The sequence below is a fragment of the Hemitrygon akajei genome, chromosome 20 (genome assembly GCF_048418815.1).
Source record: "Hemitrygon akajei chromosome 20, sHemAka1.3, whole genome shotgun sequence".
Lineage (NCBI taxonomy): Eukaryota > Metazoa > Chordata > Chondrichthyes > Myliobatiformes > Dasyatidae > Hemitrygon > Hemitrygon akajei.
In genome coordinates this window covers 19258239-19267604 of record NC_133143.1, presented here as the reverse complement: position 1 = coordinate 19267604, position 9366 = coordinate 19258239, and positions in this window count along the sequence as shown.

Genomic DNA, 9366 nt, shown 5'->3' with positions numbered 1-9366 from the left:
CTCTCTGATTAGCAATATGTTGCTGCTCTGTCTCTCAACACTTTAACCTCATTACAATGATCCCTCATATCTCCATATCATCTTGCTAAATATTTTCTTTCTCTTCAGTTTCTGTTGTCCCGTGTTCTGTTACTCTCTGCACACTCGTTCCCTTTCTGCTCCTCCAGCTTTAATTGCTGCTACCTCTGCAGCCAGCTTCTTGACTGTCCTTGCAACCCTCTGCCATGATTCATACACATTGCCCCGTGTTCTGTCCCTGTGAGCTGCAGTCTGCTCTGTGTTTGCTGTCCCTGTCTTGAGTACATTCAGCCAGAGACTCATTCCACCGAGATGCAACACTGAGCGTCATAGGAAGTCATTCCTGCCTGTGGCCATCAAATTTTACAACTCCTCCCTCAGAGTGTCAGACACCCTGAGCCAATAGGCTGGTCCTGGACTTATTTCCATTTGGCATAATTTACTTGTTATTATTTAATTATTTATGGTTTTATATTGCTATATTTCTACACTATTCTTGTTTGGTGCGACTGTAACAAAACCCAATTTCCCTCGGGATCAATTAAGTATGTCTGTCTGTCTGATAGCAATTGCCTTACTTAATGCACACACACAGCTCACTTTTATATCTGCTAGTTCAGCTCTCTGCCATATTCTCTGATATTCTGAGATCCTATGGCCACACAGTGGGTCACAAATGTATCCCAGATGAGCACGTAAATTTTGTGACTTCAAGCTTTTATCACAATGAGGCCACTCTCAGGTTGGAAGAGCAACACCTCATATTTCATCTGTGTAGCCTCCAACCTGATGGTATGAACATCAGTTTCTCTTTCTGGGAATCTTCCCCCCTCCCCATACCCACTTCTTCTAATTCCCACTCTGGCCTCTTCCGTCATCTCCTCACCTCCCTATCATCCCCCTCTAATGCATCTCCTCCTTCCTTTTCTCCCATGGTCCACTCTCCTCTCCTATCAAATTCCTTCTTCTCCAGCCCTTTGCATTTTCTAATTATCACCTCCAAGATTATTATTTCATCCTACTCCATACCCATCTATCGCCTATCTTCACCTATCACCTTCTAGCTTGGCCTCCTTCCCCTCCCCCCATCTTTTTATTCTGGCTTCTTCCCCCTTCCTTTCCAGTCCTGATGAAGGGTCTCGGCCCGAAACATCGACTGTTCATTCACTTCCATAGTTGGAGAATGTGGGGAGATCGTAACAGGACAGCTTCTATCTATAAGTTGTAAGACTCTTATATGTTAACGATGAATCCTTGATCTCTCTGTCACTGTGTGATCTCAGAGGACAGGGTTGAAACCAAGTGTGAAAGAGTGGCCTTGGACTCGACCCAAGAGCAGAGGGCAACAAATTCCCCATGAGGAGATGGAAACAAGAGATTAAACATAGGAATACCAACAGAGCCCCAGGAGAGCAACATTCAAGACAATTCATTCCCTCCAGCACATAACCCCACTTAAACACCAAACAAGAGTCCTGTTTAAATAATCATAGAATGCAGGAAACATGTGCCAGTCACAATCAATTTGACAAGATTGAGCACAAGGGCTTAACGGTTCTTGTCAAGATAACAATTAGTAAATACAGGTGCTCAAGAAGCCGAGAGCTCAACATTCTACGGCAAACTGCAGAGGCCAAATAGCTCATGACGTTCAGTGTCAGCTCATGCTGTGGTCAGCAGCACAGGAGCGCCACAGGGAACCGTACTCTCTCCGGTCCTGTTCACCCTGTACACATCTGACTTCCAATATAACTCGGAGTCCTGCCATGTGCAGAAGTTCGCTGATGACACGGCCATAGTGGGGTGTGTCAGGAATGGACAGGAGGAGGAGTATAGGAAACTGATACAGGACTTTGTGATATGGTGCAACTCAAACTACCTGCGTCTCAATGTCACCAAGACCAAGGAGATGGTGGTGGACTTTAGGAGATCTAGGCCTCATATGGAGCCAGTGATCATTAATGGAGAATGTGTGGAGCAGGTTAAGACCTACAAGTATCTGGGAGTACAGTTGGACGAGAAGCTAGACTGGACTGCCAACACAGATGCCTTGTGCAGGAAGGCACAGAGTCGACTGTACTTCCTTAGAAGGTTGGCGTCATTCAATGTCTGCAGTGAGATGCTGAAGATGTTCTATAGGTCAGTTGTTGAGAGCGCCCTCTTCTTTGTGGTGGCGTGTTGGGGAGGAAGCATTAAGAAGAAGGACGCCTCACGTCTTAATAAGCTGATAAGGAAGGCGGGCTCTGTCGTGGGCAAAGTACTGGAGAGTTTAACATCGGTAGCTGAGCGAAGGGCGCTGAGTAGGCTACGGTCAATTATGGAAAACCCTGAACATCCTCTACATAGCACCATCCAGAGACAGAGAAGCAGTTTCAGCGACAGGTTACTGTCGATGCAATGCTCCTCAGACAGGATGAAGAGGTCAATACTCCCCAATGCCATTAGGCTTTACAATTCAACTGCCAGGACTTAAGAACTTTTTTTTTTAAAGCTATTATTAATGCTTTTTGAGTTAGTGATTTAGATGCATATCATATTATTACTGAGTTAAGTATTGTATGTAATGAGTTTTTGCTACAACAAGTGTATGGGACATTGGAAAAAATGTTGAATTTCCCCATGGGGATGAATAAAGTATCTATCTATCTATCTATCTATCTAGTCTACCTCACTGTAGCTCCTACACATTCTCAGTAAGTGTAACAGTATTACTACAGTATATTAACATTCTGTTATTGTCTTCACTTGTACTTCCTCAATGTACTTGTGTTTTGAAATTATCTGAATTAGTTAGATTGTAAAGCTGTTTTCACTATATCTCAGTACATGGAATAATAATAAACCTATTCCAAGAGGCTCCTGAACAAGGGCAGGCCGGAAAGGATCCTGAATGAGGACAGGCCGGATATGATCCTGAACGAGGACAGGCTGGATACAATCCTGAACTCCTGTCTCCCAAGACCCCGGCACTGTGTTCCGCGTTCCTGCCTCCCAAGACCAAGGCTCTGTGATCCTGTCACCCAAGACCCAGGCACTGTGTTCCTGTCACCCAAGACCCAGGCACTGTGTTCCTGTCTCCCAAGACCCCGGCACTGTGTTCCGCATTCCTGCCTCCCAAGACCAAGGCGCTGTGTTCCACGTTCCTGTCTCCCAAGACCAAGGCTCTGTATTCCATGTTCCTGCCGGATAGGATCCTGAATGAGGGAAGGCTGGGATAGAATGTATTCCCTCATGGCCTGACATGACTCAGCACTTGTATTCCTTCTAATGGCCGGTGGAAAAGCACATTACCCTAGAGCACTGTTCCTTCCTCTTCAACCTTTGGAAATGGTGACTTAGCAAAGATCTAAAAGTAGACCATCAAAATGACAAGGAATTGTTATTGCACACCTTCAATTCTCTGAAGAAAATTGGGCACAAGAAAATTTGACAGCCAATCATGTCCATTATCCCACATGGCTTAATGTGCTGACTTTGTTACAAGATGGGGGGAGAAACATGGAAGTACCGTGATGAATATGGTCTTACCATTATCAACTACATTAGAGGCAACTGAAGAGACACTTCAGCATCTAAGAACCCATTTCCTTTGTAGGCCACAGAATAGAAAACTTTTGTGTCAAATCATCCAGGAGATTTATTTTTGCGCTGCATTATGCTTCTTTTGTACCATTGTTATAATAGGAGAAGGAGATAAGCTTCAGTTATTATCAGAAATAAATAACCTTGCCTCTGCCCTGTGATATCACTTCTTAAGGTCTCTGGTAGACAGCATGTTGAGTATTACAGTTTGGGACTTCTCTGTCCACACAGCCCACCAAGAAGCCAAAAGTACTGACCTGCAAAATGTTGAAATTTGAGGTTGGTGTTACAATTGCTGAAGTTCAGCTTCTCTGGAGAGTTATCAGAGCAAGGAATTTCATTTCACCCTAGAGTAAATGGCAATAACTTCATCTGAAACCAAATCTGGGACCACTTAAGGGAACTCAGACAGTTTACTTGCTGAATATTGGCAGGCTTTCGACTGACAATATCACTGTCAAGTCATTTGCTGACCTCATCCAGGTTCACACGTGGAAATATAGGACAGGGAGCAAACTTCTCAGCTCCTTGAATCTGCTCCAATGTTCAAATGATACTTTAGTTCTATTACCTACCTTAATTAGTTCAGAATTTCACCATATCTTCACATGAATAGCATTCAGTCTGCATTTGGGAATCAACACAACAGAACATGTTGACATTCACCCAAACAGAGCAAGGTCAACAGTAGGACTGTTGCTATCATCTCAGATTCAAGCTGTTAATTCAGCACTGTCTTGTATCAAACTGGAAGCCTATAATTACTATTCAGTAGGGTTTACTGAAAACTGAAGAGTAGGGTTTTCAGTAGGGTTCATGATGAAATGGCGGAGCAGACTCAATGGGCCGCAAGGCTGACTTCTGCTCCTTTGTCTTATGGTCTGTGATCTTACCTGGATGTGAAATTATTTAACACATTACCATATAACCAAATGTATGGGTATTTTTTTAGGATGAAGTGACCATCAACAGAGGGTGGCTAACATAAAGTTTACAACTTTGAATAGATTTGGTGAGCAGGACTAAGGATATGTGAAGCCATAACCAATAGGGTATGGGAAGTACAGCAACTCTTGTGAAAGATACTGTGGGGCTTTGACAGACAAACACAAATCAAAACTCTTCTGTCACGAGAAAGGAGCTGTGCCTTCAGCCACAGGGTATCATTCAACATGCATCACTATACAAAACAGGAGATCTCTGCAAAATAGAATCACAACACTTTTACCTCATCACCATCACATTCATGCTAGTCTATCGAACATGAGCTAGCTGTGCATGCAACATATTCTGTTTTTTATTTATGTCATACAAGCATTGATGGCAATGCCATGGTTTGATATCGATTCATAGTTCTTCTTGAGAAGTTACTGGCAGAGCCTTCGTTACAATCTTCCCGGTGTCCATGTGCTTGCAGGTATGCCCAGTTTGCTGCTTTAGCAAAATGTTCCACTATTTGACCAAGCAAAGTCAAGGTCAAAGTCGAGATTATTGTCATATGGTACATGTATCCACAAGTGCAATAAAAACAACTTGCTTGCAGTAGCTTCATAAGCACATAGCACCAGATACACAGCATTCAAAAGAAAACATAAATTAACAACATAAATATTAATAAAAAGAACACAGCTAGTATCTTACTAGAACTTCCCAGAGAACAAACATTTTAATTCTAACTCCCATTCTCATTCCAAGCTGAGGCCACCCTCAGGGTGGAGGAGCAATACCTTATAGTCTGTCTAGGTAGCCTCCAACCCGATGGCATGCATATCGATTTCTTCATCTGGTAAAAAATAGTTACCCCTCTCTTCTTCCTCCCTTCCCCACTTTGGCCTTTTGCCTCTTCTCATCTGCCTATCACTTCCCCCTGGGTCCCCTCCTTGTTCTCTTTCTCCTATGGTCCACTCTCCTCTCCTTTCCTATCAGATTTCTTCTTCTCTAGCCATTGATCTTTCTCACCCACCTGGCTTCACCTATCACCTTCCAGCTAGCCTCCTCCTCCTCCCCTCACCTTTTTAATTCTGGTGTCTTCCCCATTCCTTTCCAGTTCCGGAGAAGGGTCTCTGCATGAAATGTTGCCTGTTTATTCATTTCCATAGACGCTGCCTGACCTGCTGAGTTCCTCCACCACTTTGAGTGTGTTGCTTTAGATTTCCAGCATCTGCAGACTTTTTTGTGTTTTTTTAAAAAGTTTATCAAAGTAAAATAGAATTACTGAGGTAACACTAGAGTTATGTAGGTTGGATCAGGAACCAAACGGCGAAAAGGAAGGAGCTGTTCTTGAACCTGGTAGTGTGCGACTTCAGGCTTCTATACCTCCTGCCCAATGGTAGCTTCAAGAAGATGGCATGGCCTGGATGTTAGGCATCATATTTTGATCCCTGAGGCAGTGCCTCATGTCAATACTGGATGTGCACGTGATGCATTGGGCTGAGTCCACTACACTCTGCAGCTTTTTCAGTCACTGAGCATTCAAATTACTGTACCAGACCATGATACAACCATTCAGCCTACTTTCAACTGTACATCCAAATGCCTGGTTTGTGAGGGAATTCTGAATTGTTGGCACATGACTTGGAGGGGTAAGTAAGAAGTGTGGGTGCATGACTTGGAGGGGTAAGTAAGAAGTGTGGGTGCATGACTTGGAGGGGTAAGTAAGAAGTGTGGGTGCATGATTTGGAGGGATTATGAAATTCAAAGATTGGGGTCTATAAACAGATGCAGACCCCTCATGAATCGAGGTAAATTTAGGGGATTTGGAGTTCTTTACCTAGTAACGTTATTGGTAGAAAACCATGCAGGACTCAGTGATCTCTGCAGCCCACTTCTCAATTACTTCTGCTCACATTTATTCTGATGACTTCTGCACACTCATCCACCAATACACTCAGATGAAAAGTCAAAGACATCTATTGCACTTCAATAAATCTAGGAAAGTGCTAAAACAGGATGGCAATCTCACAAAAATGATCTGCCTTTGCTGTCAAGCTGCCGTACCAAATTAGAGAAATTCCTCTACTCTTTAAACTGCTGGTCACCAACCAATAATTATCTCTGCCTGCAGCCTGTTACACCAATGACACAATATCCTGTGGCTCCCAGAATAAAGCTAAATGCAAATAATGAATGCTCCCACAAACACAGCAGATCTTGGCCATTGTGATTGGCCTTCAAGTAGAGCAGCGTCCACAGTCCCTTACCTGGAGCAACTTTAACAGAAGTCAATCCCATTTCTGAATCAACCCAACAAAAGCATTGCTATGATGATTTCTTCATCAGTTCTTTATTTCTGAGCTTCTTGTGTGCATAACTATTTTAAAAAATCACAACTGGTTAATGTCAACTAAATGCAATTTAATGGGGGTAATGATTTAAACATTGTCAATGAGCACCACCAGCAAACAGATGGGGACGCACAATGAAACCAAGTGCACTCAGAGGATGTGGAATTCACTGTACTCCTCCCCTTTACCTCAGTACTGGTGGAAAACTGTTTAGGACTTAGTGGTCTCTACAGCCCATTCAGGGCAGCATTTTAACACAGTGGTTAGTGCAAGGTGTGAGGGCATATTCTGGAGTTATGCAATATTGTAAATATTAATTTCAACAGCAACCAGTCTTCAGATCTGAATGTGGACTGTAGATTGAATTTAAAATGGAACTTAGAACAATGGTCTTCCTGGAGCTGCGGACTGGGGCCTGGAGTGCAAACTAGAACACCCATTCACCTGAGATGTCTGCATCTGCATGAATGCAGTTCAGAGATAGAGGTGATTAACACTCATTTTGGGTGTGTTGGTGTGAAGATCTAGGTGTCTGAAATTATGTGCAACTCAAAGGAAGCAACATAAATGCTTTGTAACTATAGAAATCGGCCTGTTCTTACCTTTGTTCATTAACGTATAAAAGAGAAACATAGAAAACCTACAGCACAATACAGGCCCTTCAGCCCACAAAGCTGTGCCAAACATGTCCTTACCTTAAAACTACCTAGGCTTACCCAAAGCCCTCTATTTTTCTAAGCTCCACGTATCCATCCAGAAGCCTCTTAAAAGACCCTATCACTTCCGCCTCCACCACCAGTAGCCCATTTCACACACTCACCACTCTCTGTGAAAACTTACCCCGACATCTCCTCTGTACCTACTTCCAAGCACCTTAAAACGATGCCCTCTCGTGCCAGCCATTTCAGCTCTAGGAAAAAGCCTCTGACTATCCACATGATCATCGCCTTTCATCATCTTGTACACCTCTATCAGGTCACCTCTCATCCTCTGTTGCTTCAAGGAGAAAAGGCCGAGTTCACTCAACCTATTTTCATAAGGCATGCTCTCCAATCCAGGCAACATCAAGTGTGATGTAATATTGAGTCAGGACGCCTCTTCTTCCAAGAGTATCCCACCACTCTCTGGAAGAGTTTGTGCTTTTTCCTGTGACCACATGGGTTTCCACCAGGTGGACCAGTTTCCTTTCACATTCCAAAGATGTATGAGTGAGCTGAAGGGGTTTTGTCTGTGAACAAAGTCACCAGAGAGGAACTGAAACTGGTGATATAGAAGCCTTTATCCAGCAGAACAAGCAGGCATCATAGTGGAGACACTCATGGAAGAAGAGGCCTGGCTGACCCAATATTACATGACATTTTTGTATGCTAAAGATCAAAGGTAACAGCAGGACAATTCTATAATTACAATGTATCTACAATGGTTTATTTGAATTACATATAACTTTCAAACACTTCCAGCACTCCAGACACCCACTGCCTCTCTAGCTGCATTCATGGATATGCAGATATCTCAGGTTTCCAGGTTTGCACTCAAACCCAGTCTGCAACTCCAGGAAGACCATTGTTCTGAGCTTGTTTTAAACTCAATCTACAGTCCACATTCAAATCTGAAGACTGGTTACTGTTGAAATTAATATTTGCTATATACCCTAACAGGAGGCAACAATTGGTTCCAGAAATGTGGCAACAATTGTGAGCTATCCCCAGCACAATCCTTGGACTGTGTTGGTCATCAATGCAAGTGACACATTTCACTGTATGTTTTGATGTTTTCAACATATATGTAACAAATGAAGCTAATCTTTCTAATCATTCTAACCTTCCATACCTCAATTATTTCTTCTCCCATAAACCTTGAAGAATTCACACCCATGTTCACTAATGACCTTTGCACTCACACTCCCTGTGACCTTGACTCACATACTCTTCATGGCCTTTACACCCATTCACCTGCTAGAACTTCTGCTTCACAGCTCCACTGACCTGAGTTCAACTCTAACCTCAGATGCTCTCTGTGTGGGGTTTGCACGCTCTCCCTGTAACTGTTTGGGTTAGTTCCAGATACTCCAGTTCCCTCCCACATCCATGCAGCTTAGTAGGATGGTTGGCCATTATAAATTGGCCTTGTAGTTGAGTGATAGCATCTGAAGGGAGTTGATGGCAGTGTGGGGGGAATAACATGGGATGAATGTAGGCTTAATGTAAATAGGTATTTACTGGTCTGTGTGGACTTTACCTAGAGCTTGCTCTAGACGTCAGCAGCTTGTAGCACCTTCTGTGACACAAGGGAGCAGAAAACTGGTCTGGGTGTTCATATGTGTGAAGGATCCCACCCGCAAAGTGATCTGGTGTGGAACTGCCTCCAGTTGAGTGGACAACAGCAAAATTCCAGCACACATCTGTTTCCCTGGCAGCTTAGGGGTTAAAGAAACTCTTTGGTCAGTTTTCATAGTGACTTAGTTCTTTTTCTCCACTAGCAT